General features: G+C 37.7%; 1 pseudogene; it reads right to left on the bottom strand.

Annotated features, from left to right (window-relative positions):
* Positions 1 to 5,194: 5,194 nt before the first annotated feature.
* On the bottom strand, positions 5,195 to 9,999 carry LOC127075846 (phospholipase D beta 1-like; annotated as a pseudogene).
* Positions 10,000 to 11,806: the final 1,807 nt, after the last annotated feature.

Genomic DNA, 11,806 nt, shown 5'->3' with positions numbered 1-11,806 from the left:
ACATAGGTAGGATTCCCATATCCTTTTGTATGATAACATAGGTAAGTTTCCCATATCCTTTTGTATGATAACATAGGTAGGATGCCCTTATCCTTTTGTATGATAACATAGGTAGGATTCCCATTTCCTTTTGTATGATAACATAGGTAGGATGCCCTTATTCTTTTGTATGATAACATAGGTAGAATTCCCATATTCTTTGCATGCCAACATTAGGTAGATGTTCCCATTTGTAAATCCTAACACCTAAGTACACATTGCATGACAACTCTAGGGCAGAACTTCCCCATTTCTTTTAGACCTTCCGTGCGTCTCCGATCTTGTGGCATGTCAATCCATCCTATTGCAAAGAGGTAACTGCCTAAGACTCGATTCAGCGAGCTGCGACACCTACTGCTAGGACGTGAACAAATTGCCCACTCTCATTTGACACAACTAGTGTCCTCCTTTGTAAGTCCATGTTCAGATGGCAATCCCTATGTAGCCGAACTACGGCAACTCTGATTCTCATGTTCAGATGAGATACGTAGGCACAAGATGTGACGTCTTGTCGAGTTAGACTGACAACCAACAACTAATCCTTGTTTGCTTTTGCCCTCGTTGCAATTCTTTTTCTCTCGCCTTCGTTGTGATCGAGACTTTCCTTTTCTCTTGCCCTAGTTGCAACCGAGACTTTTGTTCCTGTTAGTTAGCCGAACTACATTATGCTCTGATTCTCATTCCAGATGAGATATGTAGGCATAAGACGCGATGTCTTGGCGAGCACACATCTCTTTCACCCATAGGTAGCCGAGCTACGAAGACTCTGATTCTCATATTCAGATGAGATACGTATGCAATGGATGCGATATCCGTGCGAGTCATTTTCTTTGACCCCTCTTTTAGTAAATAACACATTAGATATTACACACACCCTTTAGACAAGAACAACAAGAGTGGATCCCGTAGAGTACTACGGATGCGTAGGGGTGCTAATACCTTCCCTTCGCATAATCGACTCCCGAACCCAAGATTTGGTTGCGAGACCTTGTCTTTTCTTTTCCTTTCTCCAGGTTTACTTCGAGCGTTTCCTTTCCCTCCTTTGGGATAAATAACGCACGGTGGCGACTCTTCTGTCATCTTTTTCTTTCGCCGGTTGTTTTTTCGCACCCTTGTATTTTTCAGGTTGCGACAATGAGATAAAAGAGATTTATTACCAGTCATATGATCAGATGCACCAGAGTCAAGGACCCAAGGACCAAGTGAAGATGTAGAGACAAAAGCTACAGGATTACCCGACTGAGCAGCAGCGGCGAATGATGATTGTTGATGGGTTGATTTGTATTGGATGGAATCGGTATCTCCCATGATATTTGATGGCTCGGAACGGAAAAAAAAACGAGAGCAGATCTGGAAAAACGGCGACGGCTGGGGGCAGCGGATGCGCGGCTGATTGTCCGGCGCGTGAGATTCACGTGTGATGAAGGAGAGACGTGTGCGGACGCGTGCGGCGGCGGAAGGCAGTGAATCTGGCCGATCTGTAGGAGACGATCCCGGCGTATAGGAATCTCGCCGAAAAGTCGACAGGAGCGGCGGCGCTGTGGGTGGCCGGAAAAAAAGAAAAAAAAAATTATTTTTATTTTGTGGAAGACAGTAGGTCAACCAGCTCTAGATACCATATTGTAATTGTATCTTTGTGTGTCTAATATGATCACACATGGTGCATATTTATATGCAAATAGGGAATATACAATAGGAAATAATATCAATTACAGTTATGACTAATTGAATATCAATCAATACTAATTAATTGATAACATATTCTTAACAATGATAAATGGTCAGCTTCTCTACTGGAATGAACTGAATGGAAACACTCAACACAGCACCTTGCTTACAAGGCTTCCCATTGCTAGTAAGGATAGGGTAAGTCCCTAGTACTTTTTCACCCGAGTATATCTGCTCCACTGGGATCGCCGCAATACCAATAAGTTGCGAGCCAACCATACCACTAACCTTAACAACAAAATGCACTTCAGCAACATTATGTGCAACAGGAATATAAAAGTGTTGCTCCCATACAGGATTTTCTCTATTGCTAATCATAAAAGTCCTACCAACTATAGCATTTGACAAAAGAATTGACACATAAGGACCACTAGTAATCTTCCTACTCGTTGTTCCTTCAATCTTGTTGCTCACATTACCAGGAAATTTATCAAACATGTCACCTACAGTTTTATGAAACATGTCCATATATGGAAGATTCTTAGCTCCATGAATACATATATCTAAATTACCATGCAGGAGGAAAATTTGATCCTGAACTGGAAAACTCTTCAAACTCTAGCTATGCAGTGAGTCATCAGATGAAGCAGAATAAGCTGAAAGTTTGGATGAATCACCCACTTCAGAGTAAGAATGCTCAAAACCTGAAAAGGAACTATTACTAGAATGAGCATGAAACTCTAGTTGTTTCTCTTCATTTGAAATTTGATGGATATGATTCATATGGATAAGGAGTAGTTACAGGTGAAGATTGATGTAGAGGTGGATATGCAGACAAGGCTCATAGAAGTTTGACCATTGATGCATATACAGAAAAGGGCAATCGAAGAAGAAGATACCTTGAAATGGGTTAACTATCGCATTTTATATATTTGTTTAATTCTGCTACTTACTTACTAATTAAAACCTAAAATAGATACTCCCTTCGTTCCTTTTTAAGTGTCACATTCTTAATAAATTTTTGTTACTTTTTAAGTGTCACTTGCAATTCTGAGTTGAGTTTTAAGCTTGTGATATGCATACTTGAACATATGTTAGTATACCCAATTATTCTTAAAGTATTTTGTTACTATCAAAACCTAATAGATATGAACAATTTTGTTCCAACACTCTTCTCATTTCCTCTTTGTGTCTTTGGTTGCACATGTTTTGTTCTTGACCTTAGTCCAAGTAAAGACTGACTCTATACCAAAGCTCTCAAATGTAATTTTCTAGGCTACTCACGTCTACAAAAAGGATATCATTGTTTTTGTCCCAAACTTCAACGATACATTGTTTCCTCAAATGTCACATTCTTTGAAACTTCTACATTCTTCTCTGTCGTAGTGTCACCTAATGAGAATTACAGTTCAAATATTCGAGATATTCCTTCTGTCATCCCCACATCCATTTCATCCCCTACACCTTCATTGCAGGTCTACCAGCGACTGGAACATCGTTCATCAGAGGTAAGAGATGGAATTGATCCACCAACATCATCTCCTGCTCCAACTGCTCCTCTAGTTACGTCACATGAACTTGACCTTCCAATAGCATTACAAAAAGATATTTGGTATCATCGTCCTAATCCTAAATATGCTTGTGTTTTAAATTATGACTGTCTATCCACTTCCTATGTTTATTTTGTTTCTGCTTTGGATTATGTGTCTATTCCTAAGTCTACAGGTGAAGCTATGACTGATCCCAATTAGAGGCAAGTGATGGTGGAAGAAATGATTGCATTACATTCAAGTAACACTTGAGACATTGTTACTTTACCTCCACACAAAACTATAATGGGAAGTCGATGGGTTTATACAGTAAAAGTTGGATCAAATGGTCAGATTGATCGTTTTAAAGTCTGTTTGGTAGCCAAAGGATACACACGGATATTTGGTCTTGATTATGGCGACATATTTCTCCAATGGCCAAGATAAGTTTAGTCCGCCTCTTTTTTGTTATGGTTGTTATTCATCATTGGTTGTTTCATTAGTTGGACATTAAAAATGTCTTTTTACACAGATAAATAGAGAATGAGGTTTATTGGGATCAATGTCTAGGTTTTGTTGTTCCTGGAAATTCTAGACTTGTTTGTCAGCTTCGTCATTCTCTTTATGGACTGAAATAATCCCCACGTGCGTGGTTTGGTCGCTTCCGCTCTGTGTTTATACAATTTGGTATGACTAGATGTGAAGCAAATCACTTTGTTTTCTTCCTTCATTCTTCCAACTATCTACGCATTTTTCTTGTGGTCTATGTTGATGACATTTACTATCACTAGAGATGATGCATAGGGTATCCAGCATCTAAAAACTCATATTTTCAATTCTTTCCAGCAAAAATTTGTACCACTCAAATACTTATGCATTGAAGTTGTTAAATCCTCATCCGACATTGCAATCAATCAACGCAAGTATACCTTATACATTCTCAATGAAACTGGTACGCTTGATTGTTGTCCTATTAATACTCATATGTACCTCAACGTCAAGCTTCCTCCGGGTCAATCATTGAAAGACCCAGAAATATATCGACGACTTGTGGGTAGACTCAACTATTTGACAATCACCAGACCGGATATTACATTTGCGGTGGACATTGTGAGCTAGTTTCTGAACACTCCTTGTGATAGTAGTTGGGATGCAGTCATTCGAATTCTTAGATATATAAAAAATGCACTAGGAAAAGGACTATGATATGAAGATAAGGGAGATAATAAAATCATATGTTATTCAAATGCATATTGGGTCAGATCATCGTCGGATAGGAGATCCACATTCAGATATTATGTTTTGATTGGAGGTAATATGATCTCGTGGAGAAGCAAGAAACAAAATACTAGTTGCACTATCTAGTGTTAAAGCTTAATATCGTGTTATGGCAACTACCTCAAAAGAGTTTGCATGGCTTAAAAATTTACTCTCATAACTTAGATTGGGAGATCTTTAGAACATAAAACTCATATGCGATAATCAAGCGACACTCCACATTGCATCTAACCTGTTTTCCATGAACGAACCAAGTACACAGAAATAAATTGTCGTTATGTAAAGGACAAGATACTTTCGGGAGAAATCACCACAGATTCTATCATATCTGAAGACCAATTGACTGATATGTTTTAAAATTTCTTAGGGATTTTCAAGTGAATTACATTTGTGACAAACTTGTCTCATGACATATATGATATATTTTGAGGGGAAATGTTAGGAATATTTGTGTATGAAGAATATTTGTAGGTAGAAAGTCTCGAATCGACTATAACATATAATTAATTATAAATCTCTTTATATATAATATAGTCTCAATAATATTTTTAAATACATAATTTCTTCAAATATCTCTGAGTCTCTTATCCTTCAAATAGTCCTAAATTTTATTTCATTTTATTTCTACTTTCAAATAGAATATTCAGAACTTTTCATATCAACTTTTCATAGGCAGTATATATGATGCTATTATCTTTTATCCCACATCAAGGAACTTTTCATATCAACTTTTCACTAGCTTGTATCTTTCATCGTATTCTAATAATAACCATCAATGAGAATGTAAAAAAAACTCATCAAATGGTTACACTCTCTGGAATGGCAATACAAAAGATCCTATTATATTTCCTCCAACATCAGGGAACTCTTTATGACCGGGAAGAGATCTAATCTCACCCTTTCTGTTGACTTCTACTGGGTACTTTAGTAAATGTCCTCTCATCTCTGTCACATATTTTGATGAAAATTGTTTCCAGTTCATCTCAGACATTGTTCTAACTCTTCTCACACAGTCCAGGCTCTCCGGTTGTAAGAAACATTCTTCGATTGTACCCGTATGTTCACCCCAGAGTGACATTCTGTATCCATGTACCTACATAGTTATGATAGAAAAATGTAGAAATAAATAATAATATACATTGAAAAACACCATGTATTGTAACTATTCTAGTATCTATTATTTTCCTTGATATCAAGACAATATGTTAAACATTAGTAGTACTTTCAAAGGATTCAAAAGCTAAATTCAGATACCATCACTGAAACTTAAATTTGGCATGTAAACAATGTCTTATGAAGCAAATATGAGAAGCCAACAATAAAATAAATACCTGTCCCCGTGGATAAGACTGTTTTTTCGCCCATGTATATTGAGGTTGGTAAGCTCCCATTGCAATCTCAGTGTCCCTTGTTCCTTCCATAGAGCGCTGATTAATGTTTGCTGACCCCAATATCACATATTCATCATCAACAATCATGGCTTTTGAATGAACATTAATCATGAACCGTCGGTTAAATCGACTATTTTCCTGGTCAAACAACACCAGCATAAAATACAATTGCATTAAAATAACTCAAAATACAAAACACTTTATTAGCAGCTTATTTCAGAAAGGGGAACATAGAGTTCATACTTGTGGAGTATTTGGTGGGGGAGGAATTCCAGACCCAACAATGTTCTCGTGCATATCTACTGCTTCTCGATTTCCAAGACAGAAAAAGTTCAAATAGTCTTGTGGAGAAAACACTGCTTCGAGCCCAACTTCAACCAAAGTATTGTAAATTGTCTTGTACATCATTTCCATTGTTTTATGCTGCAAAAGTCCAGGGGGGAGAAAAGCAAGGCAAGAATTAAGCACTGATATTAGTCTCTATAACTTTCGTATTGTGAGTTGAAGCATACCTGCCAAAATAAAATCCGTTGAGTGGCAGCACCTGTTGGATCACCCTCTGGCCACATTGGAATAATTATGTATACTGCAAACCTCTCGTTTGCCTTTATTTTTTCAGCAATCTTAAGGGCAATCTCCATTGGAATTAAATTATTTGCACCTGCAAAAACATGAAGGTCTTATAAAACACTGTTGTCCAAACTCTTTAGCATAGCAATAAATGAAAATCTTTTAAGGCTAAAGACAATGCAACATCTGTTTAGAAAAAAGTCCCTTACCAAGGTCTTTATATTCGCTCCAATTGTATGAAGAACCAATGAAATATTGACTCTCTATATAAATGTAATGCTGCGCGGCACGAATGGCCTTTACATATGCTGTATGTATGCTCATGTCAATCAGCACATTCTTCCCGCATACTAGATTCTGTTAAAACAATTATGTTTAACACTTCTCCGTCACAAATATGGTGGCTTAAATATGGCGAACTGAAATCAAGCAAGAAAATGAAAACTTTCATTTCACCTTTTCCAATGCATCTTTTGGCTCCTTCGGAAATCCCATGACAGAGGTTGAATCAATGGAACGAAATATCTGCATCCATGGTATGCATAATTAATAGTTTCCTTTAAGTAGTGAAAATAATAAAATAAATTATTTATAAAAAATCAAAATATATTCAGTACTAACTAATTGACAAAACACCTGAGTATGCCAAGTTTCAGGATTATCATCACCAACACTAGGAGTATCAGACACGTGAATTATATTTGAAACTCTTTCTATCTTGAGCAATGCATCATCATACAATCGCTTTTTCCCTGTAAGTTTCACAGCTCTTAACCAGCACTCCTCAAAGTTGGTCAGAATATCGTAAGCTGCTGGACCATCAATTTTACAATGCAAGTCATGCCATGGTTCCCTTGGACAGCCACCAGTACTACCCTGTCATCAAGTAGTCTACAAGATTTAAAACGCTTGATTCTCAAGGTAAAATAGGACAGCATAGCCCCGCTTAGTGACGATTATGTAACCATATCGGGGTAGTAGAATTAAGATATTACCGTGAAAGTAGGGTTGTGATAGTCATCCATGTGCAGTGTCTGCAGTGATCTAAAGAGGGGATGGTGGGGAGTATCATATCGGCCGTCACACAAATCAAGTCCACCAATAAATGCTACAATTTTTCTTCTGTTATTTTCAGCCTCGGCATCCACAAATACTGTATTCTGATGATGTGTAAATATTGGTCCAACTTCCTGATAGTCGAAAGAAATTTAATGTAGAACTGTCGAAACCGAACTAATATGTAAAAACATATCGAGGTAGCAAAACTGAACTTTAGCATAAATTTTAACTTTTGTGATATTATGAAGGCAAAGAAGAACATCATATAGAATCTTAATAAAAACAGTAATCAAAGAATGAAGTAAAACGAATTGTTTCAATTATAGTCAGTATGTCATTGTCAAACCAAACCTGTAGCCTGGCCCAGCTATTTCGTTTTCCATGAATACGAGGAAAAAGTAGCACTTGCACAGAAGAATTCTTGAAAAATCGCCGGGTTTCCTCATCATGAGTCGCCATGATACCATCCTGAATTTAAAGCAGAATTTTTAGATAGTTAAAACAAAAAGGAAATTCATAACCCTATACTAATTTAACTTGAAATAAACTAAACTTCATAGATCATTCCGGAAAGCGTACCACATCAAACAAATCAAAAAAACCATTTAGAGAAGAGAAATAACAAGTCAATATGACAGATAATAAGCAGAGAATACTAGATGAAAGAATTCACTACCAAGAGGCAAAAAGTCCCTAATCCAACTGTAAACAACTTTGATTTGTAGAAAGCTCGGATTTATATAGGGAGATCATCAACCATTTTAGTAGAGAAAATACAAATTCTTTTTAGTAGAAGGTATTCAGCTAGTACAACAACAACCAAGCCTTATCCCACTAAGTGGGGTCAGCTACATGAATCAACTTTTTCTATAATGTTTGATTCAGAACCATGTTTCTACCCAAAGCCGTTAGTCTCTAGAATCTTTCTTAATAACTTCTGTTATAGTTTTTTATGTCTTTCTCTTTCTCTAATTATTTGACTTCTCTCCATTTGATCTACTCTCCTTACCACAGAATCTACATGTCTTCTCTCTACATGCTCAAACCATCTAAGTCTATTTCCCACTTTCCGTAGTGTACATTTACTATCATCATCTACCAATTTCTTAACAATGGTAATTAAGTGTCACAATGAACAAAGTTCCAAAATAGATAGAATAACACAATGATGATAACAGCTTGCAGCAAAGGCACAATAACAGGTGACATATAATAATTTGCATTGCTTACTGTATCAAAACCAAGAATGGTTCTTGATGTAGGGTCATCCCAAACAAGGAGAAGCACTCTTACTCCTTCTTGAGACTTGGCCTTCAAAAGATCACCAAGGGTGAAATCTGATCCATGAGAATGACCAGCGTCCCTTAGCAACCTAACTTTGTGCCACACTGACCAACCCACAATGTAAACCAAATGCTTCGCTTGACGTATCGCATTAAAGATGTCAACCCAACACTTTCCATGAGCATATTGCATTCCATGATCAAGCATGACATTAGGCAGGCATCCATCCGGAACATGAGCGTCTTGATACAGAGTCACAGTTCCGCCTTTCCTCAAAGGAAAATAAGTTCCCGGCACACCAATATAGTCAGGCCCCTCTCCAACACCTTGATGATAAATGGTCAGCTTCTCTACTGGAATGAACTGAATGGAAACACTCAACACAGCACCTTGCTTACAAGGCTTCCCATTGCTAGTAAGGATAGGGTAAGTGCCTAGTATTTTTTCACCCGAGTATATCTGCCCCACCGGGATCACCACAATACCAATAAGTTGCAAGCCAACCATACCACTATCCTTAACAACAAAATGCACTTCAACAGCATTATGGGTGCAACAGGAATGTAAAAGTGTTGCTCCCATACAGGATTTTCTCTATTGCTAATCATAAAAGTCCTACCAACTATAGCATTTGACAAAAGAATTGACACATAAGGACCACTAGTAATCTTTCTACTCGTTGTTCCTTCAATCTTGTTGCTCACATTACCAGGAAATTTATCAAACATGTCACCTACAGTTTTATGAAACATGTCCATATATGGAAGATTCTTAGCTCCATGAATACATATATCTAAATTACCATGCAGGAGGAAAATTTTATCCTGAACTGGAAAACTCTTCAAACTCTGGCTATGCAGTGAGTCGTCAGATGAAGCAGAATAAGGTGAAAGTTTGGATGAATCACCCACTTCAGAGTAAGAATGCTCAAAACCTGAAAAGGAACTATTACTAGAATGAGCATGAAACTCTAGTTGTTTCTCTTCATTTGAAATTTGATGGATATGATTCATATGGATAAGGAGTAGTTGCAGGTGAAGATTGATGTGGAGGTGGATATGCAGACAAGGCTCATAGAAGTTTGACCATTGATGCATATGCAGAAAAGGGCAATCGAAGAAGAAGATACCTTGAAATGGGTTAACCATCGCATTTTCTCTATTTTCCTTCATCTCCTTCAATTTTCTTTAAAATGTCTGCATATTCATACTTGTGTTCTTATATTCACAAGAGAAATGTCAATTTAATCTTTTTAGCAGTGCGGCATTCGATGAAGATTCGACTTTGGAATGTATATACATTAGAACATCTTAACAGGACGTTGAACTGTTGGTTAGATGGAGACATTGCAGATGGTGAAAGGATCTGAAGAATTCAATGGCTTGATACCACGTTCAACCAAAATGGAGAAGTTTGTTTATGAGTGGATATTAAAATTGACAGAGACGTTCACATGATGATGTATACTTCTCACAAAATTATTTTGATGGTTGTAATCGCATAATTATGTTGTTTATGTGTTGTATTTGTTTGTAATGGTATTTTATTTGTTGTATTTTCTTGTGTTGATGTTCAATTATTGTATTTGTTCTGCTTATCACGTGAAATGAATATTGTTTTTAATAAAAAGCAAAAGAGTTACAATTAAAATTATCTTTGGGACAGTTAGTACGATTATGACCGGGTTGGCGACATGAACAACATAGTCTAACCATTTTGTTGGCCGTATCCATTTCGATTCAAATACAAGTGCTGTTTGGGCGGCCATTTTTTTTTCTTCGCATTATTTCATTGTGCCAGAGAATGTCCCCTTGATATGCAAGTCAGCAATCCTCTTTCGCTACAACTGAAAAGCTAACTTTATAAATATTGCAAAGATTTGTGACTTTGTAAACGTCAGATAGTAAGTTGGAAGGATCATGTCGAACCTTTGAACATGTCGTTATGACATGGGAGCAGGGCATACGAAAGGCTTGGAACTTTCCGTAGTCGCACCAACCTCTATCTAGTTTCACTCAATAGTATCCCCTCGACATGCCTACATTGTGACCCATTGACTCAACAACACTGTACCAACCTTTAGTACGGTCAAATACCGTGCTCACATATGTGTTAGCTTTGACAGCTTCCTCTTTAATGAATTTCATTGAAGCATCAATGAACAAGTGCCCAGGTTGTAACACTGAACTCCATTTGGAACGTCTGATCTCAAACAGAGTCCCTAGAAATAGGTTGCTTGCACTAAAGCGGTTATAGGTAGGTTTCAGATTCCTTTGAAGACATAGTTCAATTATTCCACGGTTTGTGTCTGAGCCAAGGTATTTGATTAGTCCACGCCAACGAGCTTCGTCATCAAACACCCAATAACAAATCCATGCCCAAGAACAATGTCAACCCACCCAACTCAATGACCAACCTCACAACATCACCCTACCATATACACTCAACCACCAAATACCCAACCTCACGACCAATTCATGTCACACATCCAAACTCAAAACCAGGAACCAAACCCTAACCACCAACAACCATACGCAGTCACCACATCTGTCTATAGCTCGGATGATTCATATGATTCAACCTCATGCCATCGTAGCCCCCCACTTTTGAACACCCAAACATCTCGTCGCCACAACACTCAACCATTGTTTGACTTTAATACACCAAAAAAACCATTACTTCATTTTCAAAACAATTCAATGTCGCAATTCGGGCAACCATGTCGTTCACAATCAACCAAACCACAACGACCCAACTACGACAACATGGGCACCGAACTCAATTACGGCATCTCTGTTGGCGACAACACCCCTGACTATTGGGGAGAAATGATGACAAATATGTCAAATACCGCTGAACCTTCCACCGGACCTTCACACCAGCCACCATTGCTTCATGTCAGCACTCAAAGACCGTAAACACATCAAGGAAATCGTGGGAGACCTCGAAGGCAGGCTAACGCACCAGGATGTTGAATAGGGGGACGTT

Source organism: Lathyrus oleraceus, chromosome 4 (assembly GCF_024323335.1).
Source record: "Lathyrus oleraceus cultivar Zhongwan6 chromosome 4, CAAS_Psat_ZW6_1.0, whole genome shotgun sequence".
Lineage (NCBI taxonomy): Eukaryota > Viridiplantae > Streptophyta > Magnoliopsida > Fabales > Fabaceae > Lathyrus > Lathyrus oleraceus.
Note: the sequence above shows the minus strand (reverse complement) of the source record. Positions and strands in the feature narration are given on the sequence as shown.